The 17100-nt window shown below is 40.1% G+C and overlaps 1 long non-coding RNA gene across 1 annotated transcript; it reads right to left on the minus strand.

The window, feature by feature from the left end:
• Nucleotides 1-11737: 11737 nt before the first annotated feature.
• On the minus strand, nt 11738-15636 carry LOC144311976 (uncharacterized). Its single transcript, XR_013377452.1, has 4 exons — nt 15443-15636; nt 13982-14070; nt 13179-13557; nt 11738-12915 (listed from the first exon to the last, which is right to left on the minus strand). It is a non-coding gene; the product is annotated as an uncharacterized LOC144311976 (long non-coding RNA).
• Nucleotides 15637-17100: the final 1464 nt, after the last annotated feature.

A 17100-nucleotide genomic window follows, 5' to 3' on the forward strand; every position in this document is an offset into this window, starting at 1 on the left:
AATAGCCATGAAACATGAAAAGGTGCTCATCATTAGTAATCAGGAAAATGCAAATTAAAACCGCAAGAAGTGCCATTATGTACTCACTAGAACACCAACTAATGAGAATATTAAGCAACGGGGTTCCCCCACAGAGTGCTGTCAGTGACATCAATTAGTGCAGAGTGAACTGAAAATCATTCTGCTGTGTCCACTAAAGCTGGACTTTGTTTCCCCTATGACCAGCAACTCTACCCCTAAGTACATCCCCGAAGGAGACTGAGGGCATATGTTCATCAAAGGACGTGTACAGGAATGTTCACGGAGCCCTCGGCACAGTAGCCGGAAACTGGAAAGAGTTCGAACGTCCATCAACAGAAAATGGATAGTGGTTTGTTCCCATGACGGAATGCTGGGCGGGAGCGAAGATGAACAAACCAGCTACCTGTAAAAACACGAATGAATCTCAGAGAATGAAAGAAATCAGACACTAAAGAGTTACCTACTGTATCATTTCATCAATATCAAGTTCAAAAACTTGTAAAATCAACGATCCATGATCAAAGTTAGGATATTGGCTCCTTTTGAGGGGAGGAGGAAACTTCCTGGAAAGTGTCCGGAGAGGAGGGTTTCCAAGTTGCCTATAATGTTCTCTACCTCGGCCTGGATGGCCTTTATAATTTCTGTTCATCTTGTGAAAATTAACAATAATTTTCTCTATTTTTGTTACACTTTATTATTATTTTTTCTTTCTTTCTTTTTAAGTAGGCCCCATGCCAGCATGGAGCTCACCTGCAGCTCGAAGTCACGATCATGAGATCAAGACCTGAGCTGAAATCAAGAGTCAGAAACTTAACCGACTGAGCCACCCAAAAGCGCCCAATTTTTGTGACACTTTAATAAAAGGTATACTTTCAATGTACCAAAAATGTACATTTACTATTGTATAAAAGCAACAGGAAATAGGAGGTAGCAGAGGACAGTTATTTCTTCAAAAATATATAAGGGGGCACCTGGTGGCTCAGTTGGTCAAAATCCAACTTTTGATTTTGGCTCAGGTCATGATCTCAGGGTCATGAGAACAAGCCCTGTTGGGGCTCTGTGCTGGGCATGGAGCCTGCTTGGGATTCTTTGTCTCCCTCTCCCTTTCCCTCTTCCTCTCCCTCTTCCTCCCCCTACCCCTCTCTAAAGTGTGTGTGTGTGTGTGTGTGTGTGTGCACGTGTGTGACTGTAAGTGGTTGAATTTGCCTGAGATTTAAATTGGGAGCCTTAGAAGACCAGAGGATCATACAGAAGCTCAAGGGACTTCCAAAAACATCATACAACCTCTTTGCACATTGAAAATTATCTTTTGGCTCTTTATGTCTCACTCACTTCCTTCTTTCCATTCAGTTCTCTAAATGCCCTAAGGAAATCTACATAATACATTAAACAAATTGAGCTGTTTGTTCCGGCCCATTGACATCATTTCAAGGCTTGAGCAAAAAGAGTTAAGACCTTAAACCCCATCCTTCCTCACTATGTCAGTGCCACCCAAAGCACCACAATAGCCCAGAAATGGAAACGAGCATCTTGACCATTTCTCTGAGGAACCCCACAAAGGTCATTGTGGTATTGCAGAGGGCAGGGCTTCCAGGGCAAAAATCCCTCAACAGGAAGGATTTGGCCTCGCCCTGGCTGTTCCGACACAGCTCCCATAGACTGCACTACAGAAATGAGTTCTGCCTCTGGATAAATAATGGTCAGAGGCGCAAGCAAAGAAGGAAATAGGTAATAGTATAGCAGGGAAAACACCATTGAATTTAAATTCTGGCTGTTTCTAACCAGTTATTTAGTGCTAGCTCACAGAACCTATCAGCACACAATGTCTCTGCAAAATAAATATATGCCTGGGTAGTCATGAATCCCCTTCGCAGTGGGAACATTCTCTGATACTCTGGCAAATCCTTTAAAGTAATTCAAGTGGGGGTGGAAAAAAGACCCTGTCTTGGTACCATGGGCTCCGAAGCAGAACCATGGCCTGGTGCCCTCCGGTGGATGGCACATGGGATGCTGTGCTGCCCAGCTGGAGCACAGGCCGCAAGCTGCCCAGCAGCCTTGTTCATTAATTCCCCACCAAGGAACTTGCGTTTTGGGAACCTAGGATTATATTCCCTCTGCCAGAGCTCAACCAGGAGACCACGCTGTTCAAGCTTGTGACTTCTGATTTTTTTTTCTCACATATCAATGAATATATAATAGTGCACAGTCACAAACAGAATTCTTAAATAGAGCCAAAAACCAGCATGATTCCTTTAATCTAACTGGTCAGATGGTCATAAACAAGATGGAAATGTCTACTTCAATTTTCCTAAATGTTTGGACAGGATGTGATTTCTAACCAGAAGCATTTTACATTGTTCTGGGCAAAATTTAAAACCTGTGTCCAGTTACCAAGTTCTAGAAATTGAAATCTCCCTATTTACTTCTCATTCTATGGATGCATTAGAGAACCTCCAACTTTAATTGCTCTGAGCATGCTGTGGCCAATATGATTAGAAGTTCCCAGGTACTCAGGCCCAGATATAGAACGCCTACTCTCCCATACTCAGGTTCATAAACCAGCACCATCAACAACATCCTTGAACTTCTCGAAATAGCCCTAGGGCAGACTGCATAGTTATTGAGAACTGTTCTAAGCTCAGAAAATAAATGATGCCCCAAAATAGACAAAACTATTATGGAAATAACACTCTAGGACAATCTTAAAAAGTATGAAATAACCAAAGTTTCTCTATGAGATTTAACTACATGAAAGTCTTTCAAATGCTTTCAGTTTAAAAAAGATCTCATTGGGATGCCCGGGGGGCTCAGCAGTTGAGCGTCTGCCTTCGGCCCAGGGCATGATCCCGGATCTGGGGATCAAGTCCCACGTCGGTCTCCCTGCAAGGAGCCTGCTTCTCGCTCTGCCTGTGTCTCTGCCTCTCTCTCTCTCTCTCTCTCTCTGTGTGTGTGTGTGTTTCATGAATAAATAAATAAGATCTTAAAAAAATAAAAAAGATCTCATTAATTTCGTATACAAAGGGGACAGCACTTGATCATTCCAAGGCTCTAAATTACTATTACTATTTAAGGTTGGTTCTATGTGTTAATGGTGACTGCTATAGAACAATTTGAAGGATCCCAATGAAAAAGTTCAATCTACAGCAAGAAAGCAATCCTATATAAAGTATAAGCACTCTTAGTTTGGCTGTTAAGCAAGGATAACTGAGACTTAGAAGTTCTAATATTTTCCTGGAGAAGACAAGAAGAGATGTAAATGAAAGCCCAAGTCTATATCACCTCGACGGGTGGGCAAACCATGGGAGATAGGGATGCCAGTAAGAAATCTGTGACAATTTGGAAATCTAAGTCATTTGGAAAAGCTGAGTTCAGAAGATAGTTTGATTGATGCAGGAGAGGAATCTCATGGATCTTTGATTTGAGTTGAGTTTGTAGGAAAATATCGATTTAGTTCTCAGAAATTTTTGTTGACAGACTCTAGAGGGGTCTAGAGAGAGAGTCAGTTTGATCACAGACTCATGAATAGTCAGCTAAACTGGCAAAAAAAAAAAAAAAAAAAAAGAAAAAAGCAGTGTAAGGCTGGGTGGAGAGGCCCAGCGAGGGATACAGGGACAGAGTGTGAGCGCTCAGGGACTGAACCATCAGTGTGGAGTGATGACTCATTCCCTTGTGTGGGCAATAAACCCTCGCAAGGGAATTCCAAAAATGTTCTATTATTTGAACAAATACAATGCCCACTTTGAGAATGGATGCATTTATTGTTATGATTGTTTAAAACCAATCCTAGGACTCAAGCCATATATTTCTCTAACCATAAAGAACAAAAGAAAAAACAACTCTAATGACAGTTGTTCCTTTGTAAAGATAGAACACCATACTTTGATTTAGACAGAAAGCCTTGCTTTGGAGATGTAGGACCACTTCCAAGGCTGAGTACTTAAAGTCAGCCACCTTTTAAGAGGAAGAGGGGTTTTGATTTTTGAGAAAGACAATGCAAGATCCAACAATAAACAATTCTGTGTAAATAACAGGTAAGCTTTGAATAGCATGGGGTCTTCAAAGCTAACAGTGGTGGCAGCTTGATGACCAAAGATCCGCGAGAAATGCTCCCCAAGAAAGTCCTTGTTGCCTCCGTGACACTGACATATCCATTTTTCCACTCGAACCATCACCATAGTAAAATAAGGATTGGCGAAGATGAGAGTTTTGAACAATGCCTTATATTATAGAACTCTAAGTGCAAACTTTGTGTGGTTGGTTATAGGGTCTAACTAATGCATGCATTTTTAAAGCTATAATGTTTCCCTGCAGGCATATCATTTGTAGTTGGTCAAATAGGTTGTTTTGTCATTTCTGTGAAAAATTGAAGATCAACACAATTCCCTCTCGTACCAGTATTTCAAAGTACAAATCACTTCAGATAATTATCCCTTTCCTGTAATGGAGAAATAGTGTCTGTGCACAGTGGTGAACACTCATTTGAGCCCTAAATGAAAAAAAAAAAAAGAAAGAAAAAGAAAGAAAGAAAGAAAGAAAGAAAGAAAGAAAGAAAGAAAGACATTTAAAGTTAAACTTTATTATTTTTAGTCAATTTTAGGAGTCTATTAAATAATATGATCTTGTCATTCTCCCCAACTTACTCTTCTGTGTGATGATTTGATAAATGTCACATCAGTGAGTAAGGTAACGACACTGAACTATATTTAACGTGACAGATGGAAGAAGCTGTCAGGTTTGGGATGTGAAGTCAGGTAATCCTTTAGCTCCTGCTTCTGTGAATACCTAGAGATCATGCAGTTCTCCTGAGATCATGAAATTGGGAAGAAAGTTTCATGAATATGGGGATTTTGATTTGTACTACCAAATAGAATTCAGGTTTTTGTTTGTCTTATGTGCAGTGCATGTGTATTTTTGTTTGGTGCCTAATAGAATTAAAACATAGGAAAAAAATATACCAAATCACCCTTTCTCTTAAATCCCATTTGTTAAATAGGAAAAGGGTAATGAATTCAGAAGGTTATTTTTGAACGAAGCTGACATCAGCGTCTAACCTGCTTGAGCCATCATATATGCTGAGAAGTGAAAAGATAAGCAAGAAATAATGCCTATGATAAAAAGTACATTTCATTTGGTTTGGTTTGGTTCGGTTCGGTTCGGTTCAGTTCGGTTTGGTTTGGTTTGGTTTGGTTCGATAGGTTTGTTTCTTATAGAAAATGAAGAAAACTCACTCCCTGACGTTGGACCCCCCGGGTCTGTGAGCATATGGGTAAGTTCACCAGTGAGATGAGGTCCCCACCTGTCCTCAGAGGTGCTGGAAAACGCAGAGCACTCGGGCACCTGATTCAGGATATTACACCAGAAGCTTCACTTCCTCGTGCCTTCCTGCTGAGGTGCGCTCTGCAAGGAATTAATTTTCCCTGGACAATAAATATAAAGCTCAAGAGATGACTGCAGCCAATGAAAGATTTATCTACCATGTTTATCTTTTTTTAATTCCAAAGCAGGGTGGGAGGACAGACTCTATCAGAGATCTCTGCTTTCTCTAAATATATTGAAAACAAAAATACAAGGCAAGAAACATGCCCTGAAATTGGACTTTCAGAAAATATTGTCACAAAAGAATATAATACAGCTGCTGCTCCTAACGGACTGGGAAGTTAATGGCATCATTGGCATAAGTTAGGGGCATTTAAAAATCCTTTCTTGGGAGACAGAACATGAAGACTCCTAACTCTGGGAAACGAACTAAGGATGGTGGAAGGGGAGGAGGGCGGGGGGTGGGGTGACTGGGTGACGGGTACTGACGGGGGCACTTGACGGGATGAGCACTGGGTGTTATTCTGTATGTTGGCAAATTGAACACCAATAAAAAATAAATTTATTATTAAAAAAATAAAAATAAAAATCCTTTCTTGACAAATTTGGTCAACCTGAAGCTTATTCTTTTTCTTTCTCTATAGCATAATATTTCTAAACATAATGTTATAAGATTTTCCAAAAGGAATCATCCCAGGGTATGTAAAAGGGTTCTTGTTAAGCATTCTGAGATTAAATGGTAAAACTTTTTATAAAAGAAGAAAGAAAAACTGCTCAGTAGGTCTTACTGGGAAACACTGAGCACTCTTTTCCTATGAACATCTTGGAGTCATTACCCTTAATTCCATTTAGATAACAATTAGTCATGGTTCATGGCTAAGTGACCGGTAGATATTTTCCTAGACGGTTTTTATGCTTTGTCAGGAGCATCATGAGTTGTCCTTGCCATATTGAATGTTCATTTAAATGTAAGAAAAGGGACCGAAGTCGGTAAAGGAGAAAGCAGAGGCTAAGCTGCACATATTTTAAACAGATTCCAGTCATCCAGGGAAACCAGTCACAGAACAGGTTACGTAGGCTGCCCAGACCAAGCATTTTCCAGAAGATAATCTCAACTGATATTGGAAGCTTTGAGTTCTCAAATATTTCCTTCAGGGGACTGAATAATAGAAATGGTTCTTCACGCTGGCATGGCTTTAATTATAAGCATTATAAACAGCTGCCATTGTGAATTTCTGGTTGGAGACACAAAATAAATAAGAATTTAACGTCTTAAACCAGCAAGCTTTCATCAAGAAGAGCACTTTCCATTACATCAAAACATACAGAATGTCTGGATGATTTTTTTTTCCATCAGATGAGAATTGTTGCCTTTATCAAGTAACAGCGAGGAATGTTCTCTAACTAGTTACTTGTCCTTTTGACACTGAGCAACAGCGTACTAGTCTAGATTAACTACCGGCCAGTCCAAGAATAGAAGCTGAAATGAGTCAACTAATTGCCCGGGAAGGAGATGCCGGATTTCAGAGGTGCCATTTCTCTCTCACCAGGGCCTTGAGGCTCATTTTTTTCTGCAAAAGTCATTATAAGGTATAACCAATCTCTTCCTGGAATAGTTCAGCTTTTTTTCCCCTGCTAATCTAAAAAGAGTAGAAATTTTCTTTCATCTCAATGTCTTCAGCTGGAATTATAGACTCAGTCTAACTGAAAAACAGAACGGATGCATGGTTTAAGACATGTTACTACAGTACTTTGTCCAGCCATAATTGAAAATCAGGCTTACATTCCCCGAGTTCATTTCACTTTCCTACTCTTACGCCCCAAAGAGACAATACATTTGATAGTGATGTGAAGCCAATTTGCACATTTCTGTCTCCAACCTCTGCCCCACCAAACCACAGTATAAGAATACATTGATCTCACATTGTGCTTCTTTTTTTGTTCAGGACAGTGCACCCACTGGTGTACAGTGATAGCTGTGGGAGTGGTAATAGTAATAGCAGTAGTCATAGTAGTAGTACTGAACGTTAATTGGAAAGATTAATTAGAAACATCAATTAAAGAAGCTGTGGTCTATGTGTACAATGGGATATTCCTCAGCCATAAGAAACGACAAATACCCACCATTTGCTTCGACGTGGATGGACCTGGAGGGTATGATGCTGAGTGAAATAAGTCAATCAGAGAAGGACAAACATTATATGGTCTCATTCATTTGGGGAATATAAAAAATAGTGAAAGGGAATAAAGGGGAAAGGAGAGAAAATGAGTGGGAAATATCAGAAAGGGAGACAGAACATGAGAGACTCCCAACTCTGGGAAATGAACTAGGGGTGGTGGAAGGGAAGGAGGGCGGGGGGTGGGGGTGACTGGGTGGCGGGCACTGAGGGGGGCACTTGATGGGATGAGCACTGGGTGTTATTCTATATGTTGGCAAATTGAACACCAATAAAAAAATAAATTAAAAAAAAGAAATATCAATTAATCTCTGCTTCCTGGAGGCCAGGCTATGTACCTCCACTATATTACCTGTTGAAACCTCGCCACCCTACAAGGTAGGTATTATTATGATGCTTATTTTTCCAAAAAGGAAACTGAGAAATGGGAAGCTAATGAACTTGTTTGAAGTCACACAGCCAGTAAGTGATGGGACACTAAGATTGGACTCCAAGTAGGCCAACCCCAGAAGAGCCCACCTGAACAATTTTCACATACTACTTTGAGCAAATTGGTAAATGAAGAGAAAGAGGAACCTACAAAAATGCCATTCCTGAGGTCCCCCTTATTATTAGTGATGTTCTTTGGGTTTCCAAGATGCCGACATTAACAAAATCTTGTTCATACCAACACTTAGAAATGTATTAGAGTTTCACATACACTTTGGAAAGCTAAGAATGCATTTCCCAAAAGGCCTACCTTAAAATCTGTATGCAAAATTATTGTAATGAATACATTTGCATTAGGGTGGGTACTCCAACTGGAGGAAGGAAAGACTACACTCCCTCCACTCACATACCTCTCCAGAAAAGCTACATAGAAATCTCACAATAAATCAATGAAATCAATGAGTGTGGCCACAGAACAGGGATTATACCATCAGGTTCTTCACACTGTCATGATCTGCGTAGATGACATGTGCAAAATGGCGGATGCTCTGACATTTCCACCAACAAAGCAGCCTTGTAAAGAGTTTACGTGGAATAGTTTGCCTGGAAGTTACATAGTATCAAGTGGCTCGATCCTTTCAAACTACCTTACCATAATTGTCTTGGCGGTTGACTCCCATCCTACCCCAGATGGTTAGCCATGGTAATCCCATTCCTCGTGCTGTAAGTGGCTCAGAGGGAGCATCCAATCTGAGGCAAAAGGTGAAAGGCATCCATCCAAAGGTGAAAAACCTTTGGGGAAAAGTTTTCCTTTCTTCCTTACAAGACAGATGCCCTGTAGGCTTTAATACCTGGAATTACAGCTCTGTGGTCAATACATGATGAAGGTAAAAAAGGCAAATAAAACTGCCAGAAAACAAAGCTATAGCCCTGAGATGACAGAGGAAGAACTGTCTTACCTATCAAACTCTTGAGTGAGGTGAGAAAGTACCTTACATTTCCTTATATTTAAATCAATTTGAGTAGCAGATAGCTGTTACTTAAAACCTAAGATGTCTTAACAATTTCATTTAACATTTAAAATCTCAGGAATTCTTACATTATCACAGGAGGCATTCAGAACTGTGCCTATCTATGTAGAAATTAGTATCTGCAAACAACTCATAAACCAGCCAAATGCACTTTTATAAATATCATTTGGAGAAGCGTTTATGAGGAATGCCTGAGATGAATGAGGACCAAAAAAAATTATCCTTTTTCTCCCTGTCTTTTGCACATCTAAGTACAGAGGAGAGAATCAAAGAAAGCTAAAAGAATTTCTCCTAAAGGTCACGATACAGTGTGAATAAGACAGAAGCTCCTTAATAGCTCTAAAACAGTGCTTACAGCACTGTTTTCAAAGTACTTGCATATGCATCATATTTCTATGCTATTGATATTCACCACTAGCCTGGAACTCAAGGTAGGCCCTGCATTAACTTCCTTGAACAAATGCAGAAACCATAATTTAGAGAGATCGTGTGACTGCCCTTATCACAGACACATCTGTGACTTGGACACAGGTCCCCTGACTTACATCTCAAGGTTTCATCTGTTGTCCGCAGCATCTGTGGATTAGAAACCAAAATAGCAGAGCAGAAAGGGTATGACCTATAAACTCTAGCTCTGCTCCTAGCTAACATTTTACTTTAGGCAAATTGCCTGTGCCTGGTACATATTAGATGCTCATAGATGACTCACATTACTTTTATTTTTCCAATAGCCATCCATACCCTCTCCATCGTAAGGATGCACAGACTCACAATCAAATATCAGAGAGGGATTAGTAAATATAGGTCCTGTTGAAGTTAGACAAGGACCTTTCACCATGTTTAGTTAAACTCAAGTGTTTCTGATTTTAAACTATCTTACCTTTAGCCCTTGGGACCATAAATGACACTCACATGATTAAGCATATTTATATAATAGCTTTTATTAGTGTAGAAATTGCCTTGTTGTGAAATGTACTTATCAACAAAAAGCCAGGGAGCAAAACTCTTCCTAATGAAAAGTTATCTTGCTCGGTTGTTACTAATCCAGAAACAAGTCCAAGGTTTATAGGCAAATCCTAGGCTTTCCCACAGAGTATAGACCTGGCAAAGCTGAGGTGGTCCCAGGCTGCCTTGTTTGTGGTATAAAGACTGAGAGGGGCACAAGAATGGCCCCAAAGATCTTGGATGAAGCCAGCTCTCCTTCACCCTGGTCTTTGAATGGACCTAAACCCTTAAGGTGGCTCAGTTGAGGCCACATTCAGTATCAGACTGATTTGAGTTGAGTTGACTATAGTCTTGCCTCACATGAGCAGAATAAGCCCATCTAGAAAAGCACACAGAAAAACTGGAAAGAGTGACCACCACTATAATGGACTCTCACTTCATTTTCCTCTCCCTTGAAAATTTGGCTTAAAACTTTGAGAATAACAATTTCTCTGGTTACAAACTTCTTTCCATGCTAAATCAGTGATAACAATGAGAATAAAAACTCAATAGTTTACTTAGAATGACCCACCATCTCAGTTTGCCCGAGGCAGTACTGGTTTAAGCTTGTTGTTCTGGCAAAATTAATAGTTTGTCTCTTTCTCCAAAGGGTCTAAAAGTTGAGCAATAAATTATGTGGTCCCTCAAGATTAAGTGCTTAGGAAATGAGTAACTGTTCATTGGTCTAAATATTTACTGGTAGAGTTATGCTCAAATTATTGTATGTTAGAACAACAATTTTCTAAGGAAAACAGAAAATTTACTAAATCAGTAGTCTTAATTTTAGATATGATTCTTAGTCAATGAGGTCTTATCAGAAAGCAGACTTAGTCAAGTAAGACACACAGCTTTGTGATAATTACTGTCTTGCTCCTCAGAGGACTATTTCAATATTTCTATGTTGTTAGACATGAGCTAGATAGCAAATTTACCAAAACATTCAACCTTAGAAAAAGTGGGGCATTATTAAACCACTGGTTTTAGTTTGTGGATTGAAATAAAAGAGTGCTGCAAGATTCAGTAGAATGTTGAATAGCAGTGATGAAAGCAGGCATCCTTTTCTTATTCCCATTTTCACCACTATTATTCAATATGACACTAGAAGTCCTGTATTACTGAGATAAAATTAAAGAAAACCTAAATAAATGAAAAAATAGGAAGACAATATTATTAAGATGCCAATATACCCCAATGCAATCTACAGATAAATGCAACCCCTATTAAAACTCCAATGACTTTGGAGAGATGGAAAAGGTATCCTCAAATCTGTATGGAATTGCAAGTGACTCTGAATAACCAAAACAATACTGAAAAAGGAAAAAAAAAAAAAGAATTGGAAGACTCACAGTTCCTGATTTCAAAACTAACTCCCAAAGCAAAAGTAAATAAAACAGTGTATTACTGGCATAAAGATAGACATACAGATCAATGGAATAGAACTGATAGTCCAGAAATAAATCCAAACATTTATAACCAATTGTTTTTTTTACAAGGGTACCAAGATTATTCAATGGGAGAAGAACTGTCTCTTCCAACAAATGGCTCTGGAAAAAAATGTATAAATACAGACAAAAGAAAAAAGTTGGATCCCTACCTCACTCCATAGTCAAAAATTAACTCAAAGTGGATCAATGACTTGAACATACAAGCTAAAAATAAAAGACTATTGGACAAAAACATAGGCATAGGTCTTCATGACCTTTAATTTTCACAATAGATTCTTATATTTGGCACCAAAAAATGAGCAACAAAAGAAAAAATAGATAAAATGGACTTCATAGACATTAGAACATTTTGTGCATTAAAGAAAATTATCAAGAAAGTAAAAAGACAACTACAGAAAGGTAGAAAATATTTACAAATCATATATCTGATAAATGTCTAGAATCCAGAATCCATACCAACTGTTACAACTCAACAACAAAAAGAACAAATCCATTAAAAACTGAGTGAAGAATTTGAATAGATCTTTCTCCAAAAGGTGTACAAATAGCCAACAAGCACATTAATATATTCTCAACATCGTTGGTGATTTGAAAAATCCAAATCAAAGGTGGCCTCTAATGGTTTAAGCACAGAAAGCAGGTGAACCCACAGCACAGTAACAAAAGATCCTATCAAGAAAAATTAATGGAATGACTAATTGCCAAAAAGATACTGGGTGACGGGCACTGAGGGGGGCACTTGACGGGATGAGCACTGGGTGTTATACTATATGTTGGCAAATTGAACTCCAATAAAAAAATATACAAAAAAAAAGAATGTATTTAACTTCAACCACAAGAAGATTAAAGAGGTTCCTCCTGCACCAGGAAAGATCTGCAGATCTTTTTCAGTGTTCTTGAAGGTGTGGGGTGTGATTGGAAAGAAGGAAGGAAAGAAGGGAGGGAGGGAAGGACAGAGGAAGAGAAGTAAGAGAGAAAGACAGAGGAAATACAAATCAGCACCACATGAGACACTAGCTCGCATCTGCTAGGATGGTTATAATCAAACAAAGGAAAAGTGATCGTGGCCGGCAGGGACGTGGAGAGATCCACTCATACGGCACCGGTGGTAGTAACGTATCGTGCTGTAGCCGCTGTGAGAAACAGTTTGGTGGTTCTTCGGCGAGTTAAACACAAAATCACCGTATGACCCAGCAATTCCACTCCTAGCTACGGACCCAAAAGAACTGAAAACAGATATTCAAATAAAGACTTGCTCACGGATGTTCACAGCGGCACCATTCACAGCAGCAAAGATGTGAAATGATCCAAATGCCCTTAAAGGGACAAATGGATAAACAAACGGGGTATATCCTTAGGGCAGCCGGCGATGGGGTCACGAGGAGGAGTGAAGTGCGCATCCGGACCACGACGTTGATGACTCTTGTGAACATCACGCTACGGAAACCAGCCGGGCACAGAAGGTCACATGCGGTGCGAATCCATTTATAAGAAATACCCAGAAAGGTCACTCTGTAGAGACAGAAAGGGACAGGCGGTTACCCAGGGGCTGAGGGGAGGCAGAAGGGGTGTCACAGTGAGTAGAGCTTTCCTTTTGAGATGATGCAAATGCTCGGGAACGTGACAGTGGTGATGCTTGCATGACACTGTGAGTGCACTAAGTGTGTGAATGTACTAAAGTGAATTATACACTTTTAAATGCTTAATTATATGATTTATGACTTTTGCTTCAATTTTTGAAAGCCATTACTTCATCGGTAAATAATATTTCCTACCTGGTAGGCCAACGTTCCTCGTGCTCATGCTCTTTCACGTCAAATATCAATCACGCCGGCTTTTTAAAAAATTTCTTTCAGGGACCCAAATTTTAAAAAGCGATAAACATGTCTCTTCTAATGATATTCAGCAACAAATTATCAAAAGAATTGGCCAAAAATAGGCGACAAATAGGGGCAATCTCCCTGCTGTCGTTTTAAGAGGAAAGTTACGTTGACCACACACACGTCGGCGTGAGTGCAAACCCGGGAGATCCCTTAGCAGAGCTCAGGATGCCAGGAGTGTGGGTAAGGACTGGCTTGTCTGGATGAGGCAAAGCAGCAAGACCACCAGCCGCACGCACTCTCAGCGCCGCCAAGAGAATGTTCTTCCCTGTGTCTGGGGAGTCGAAATGTAAGCAATGATTAAGGGGAAAGGCAAAGAGGGAGGGGAGAAAAGACAACATGAGGAGGGGGATGGAAAGAAAAATAAGAACAAGAGGTCTGCATTGGGAACTGGGCGTCCCCCACGGATCCTCGATCACACATTTCTTAATCTCAATCAAATGCCCTTCGATCAAATCCAGTTCAGGAGGTTGGAGCAAAAAGGCTTAACCCATTTTGCAGAAAAGGGCTCCTTGTAGTTTAGTAGGCAGTAATTTGGCCAGGAAAGCAAATTAGGTGAGCTGGCCGCTGGATCAAAAGGACAATTCTTTGGAAGCACATCTCCAGTTAAAGGGTTTTCAGATATTGGCATTTTGGGGGCACCACAGGGCAATTTTCTGGATTTTTATTTGATAAATACACATAAGATAAAAATTTACCAGTTCAAAGTGCATGGTTCAGTGTCCTTTAGTCCATTCACAAGGTGGTACAGCCATCGCCACTGTCAAGTCCCAAATGTCTTCAACACCTGCAAAGAAAACCCTCCACTGCCTAAGTCGTCATACTCCCTTTGCCTCCCCTCAGCCCCTGAGCAACCGCTGACCTCCTTTCTGTCTCTACAGATTGACCTATCCGGGTATTTCATATAAATAGATTTACACAATATATGAACTTTCATGCCTGTCTTTGTGTTCAGGGTGCATCATTCTTTTTATGGCTAAATAATATTCCACTGTGTGAATACACCACAATTTGTGATTCCTTTTAAGAACAATTGAGGGGATCCCTGGGTGGCTCAGCGGTTTGGTGCCTTCAGCTCAGGGCATGACCCTGGGGTCCCGGGATCGAGTCCCACGTCGGGCTCCCTGCATGGAGCTTGCTCCTCCCTCTGCCTCTCTCTCTCTCCTCTCTCTCTCTCTCTCATGAATAAATGAATAAGATCTTTAAAAAAAAAAAAAAGAACAATTGAGTTATTTCCACCCTTTGGCTACTGTGCTTAGGGCTGCTATGAACATTTATGTACCACTTTTGTTAGAACATCTGCTTCTGGGATCCCTGGGTGGCGCAGCGGTTTGGCACCTGCCTTTGGCCCAGGGCGTGATCCTGGAGTCCCGGGTCGAATCCCACGTCGGGCTCCCGGTGCATGGAGCCTACTTCTCCCTCTGCCTGTGTCTCTGCCTCTCTCTCTCTCTCTCTCTCTGTGTGACTATCATAAATAAAAAAGAAAAAAAAAAAAAGAACATCTGCTTCCAATTTGGGGGAGTATATGCCTAGGAGTAGACTTGCCGGGTCATATGGTAATTCCATGTTTAACTTATTGAGGAGCCACCACACTGTTTTCCACAGTGGCTGAACTGTCTTACATTCTTACTGGCAATGTATGAGTCATACTTTTTATGTCTTGAAATCTAAAGATCTATTTTATAGTCAGAAAGGATTTTTCAACCAATATCATTTTAAAATTTTGTCTTCTACCAATTTTACACCATATAAAATAGCAAAAAGAAAAAAAATACATTTAATTGTCCAAGTATATGAGACTGTTTAAATCAAGTATGGTATATAAAGGCATAGAAAAGTCATTTCCAATCTCTTATTACCATATTTAGTAATTTTTAAATCCCCACAGAGATAAATGATAGCTTCTCTCGCCACTTCCTAAGATCATTTGTCCAAGAAACACTCCTAAATCCTAACAGGAGTTAAGATAAAATACTAGCCTGAGTTTACTATAAGAAATAATCCCAAAGTTGAGATTTGTCAAGTTTTTAACAGAACAAAAAATAAATTGAGAAATAAAAATTTTTAATTTTGTAATGTGCTGCTAGAAAGAGGAACGATGTTAAATCCAATCTGGGTAGAAGGCTCAGCATGGATAACAGGAAATGAAAGTAGCCCACCTGTACCGGCCACTCCCACACAGCAGACGCGGCACTAAACGTGGGACGTTTCACCTTCAAGACAACACTTGGAGCGATCTGCTGCTGATATTTCATCCTATAAAGGAGAACACGAAAGCTTAGTGAGGCCAAAGCATTTGCTCAAAGGGAAAGTAAGTAGCTGGAGCCTGGGTTTGAGCTCCTTTCATTACACTACACCCAGGATCTCAACAACTCTGCAGAGCTCCAAGTGCAGTGTGCCCATATTTGGTTTTTCCTGCAGTGTCAGAATGAAAAATCTGATTTCTTACAGGCACACTGCAGCAAAAAGAGGGAGGTATGGCTCGATGCTGTTCTACTATTTGGGAGATCATGAGTTAGGGTCCTTCGTATTACATAATTTATCTTGAGTAATTTTTATAAAAACCAAAGACTATGGTTGTTAATATTCTCTTCAAAGTATTCCTGTTTCAGCTCATTTATACTAGACATACTTTGAGTACCACAAGCATCTCACTTTCTGTTTAAATTTCCTGTCAGGGGCGCCTCGGTGACTCAGTTGGTTAGACGTCTGCCTTCGTCTTGGTTCGTGGTCCCAGGGTCCTGGGATCAAGCCCTGTGTCAGGCTCCCTGCTCCTCAATGAGCCTGCTTCTCCCTCTCCCTCTGTGATCTCTCTGGCTCTCACTCTCTCTCAAATAAATAAATAGAATCTTCAAAAAAAAAATGAACTTCCTCTGTCAGCTATCTATTTTTTTTTAAGCTTTTATTTACTTAGTCATGAGAGACACAGAGAGAGAGGCAGAGGGAGAAGCAGGCTCCATGGAGGGAGCCCGACGGGGGACTCGATCCCGGGACCCCAGGATCACACTCTGAGCCAAAGGCAGATGCTCAACCGCTGAGCCACCCGGGCGCCCCTGTCAGCTATAGATCTTAAGAAGTGAGTTTGCATAATGCGATCGTTTTTGCCCTAAATGCATAGAATAACATGACTAATATACACTCAAACTGAGAGGCAGGATGCATAGCCTCAATCAGTGGTCTTCAAAGAGAACACTCGTGCCAGTTTGACAGTAAACAAACAGGTCCGTGTCCATATCACGGACGGATAGAACGTCATATGTGTTGAACACATATGTGTTCTTACATCTAATTTTTAAGTATAATTTGGAGGGCAAAAAATGCATGGTTAGTGTTCCCTTTTACAGAATAACCTATGGCATCTCCTGGAATCCAATAGGCAAACTTTGAAAGTAATTTGGATGAAGATTTGCTCAGAATCCTGACAGTCTCTCCAGTATGAAAAGCCATCAGTGAAGGACTTTGCTGAGAGGGCGCTCAGATGCCACCTCCAGCTAAGGGCTGCTTACATCTTTCACTGAAAAAATAATGGTTCTCACAATAATGGCTCTATTTCCCCAAAATTCCTTATTTCATTCTACTACCTGTACCAGGTGGCCCACACTAGTAGAGTTTTCTTTGGAAAGCTCCAGAAGAAGAAGAAGGTAGAAATGCAGCTTACTTTCTGATTTTTCTAAACAGAAAAGGCATGGGGAAGTCACTTAGGTCCATTCAGAATTTAAAGTGTTTGTAAAAAAAATAATATAAATAAATAAATAAATAAATAAATAAATAAATAAATAAATAAATAAAGTGTTTGTAAAGAAATTTAATTCCACCT

This window comes from Canis aureus, chromosome 4, assembly GCF_053574225.1.
Source record: "Canis aureus isolate CA01 chromosome 4, VMU_Caureus_v.1.0, whole genome shotgun sequence".
Taxonomy (NCBI): domain Eukaryota; kingdom Metazoa; phylum Chordata; class Mammalia; order Carnivora; family Canidae; genus Canis; species Canis aureus.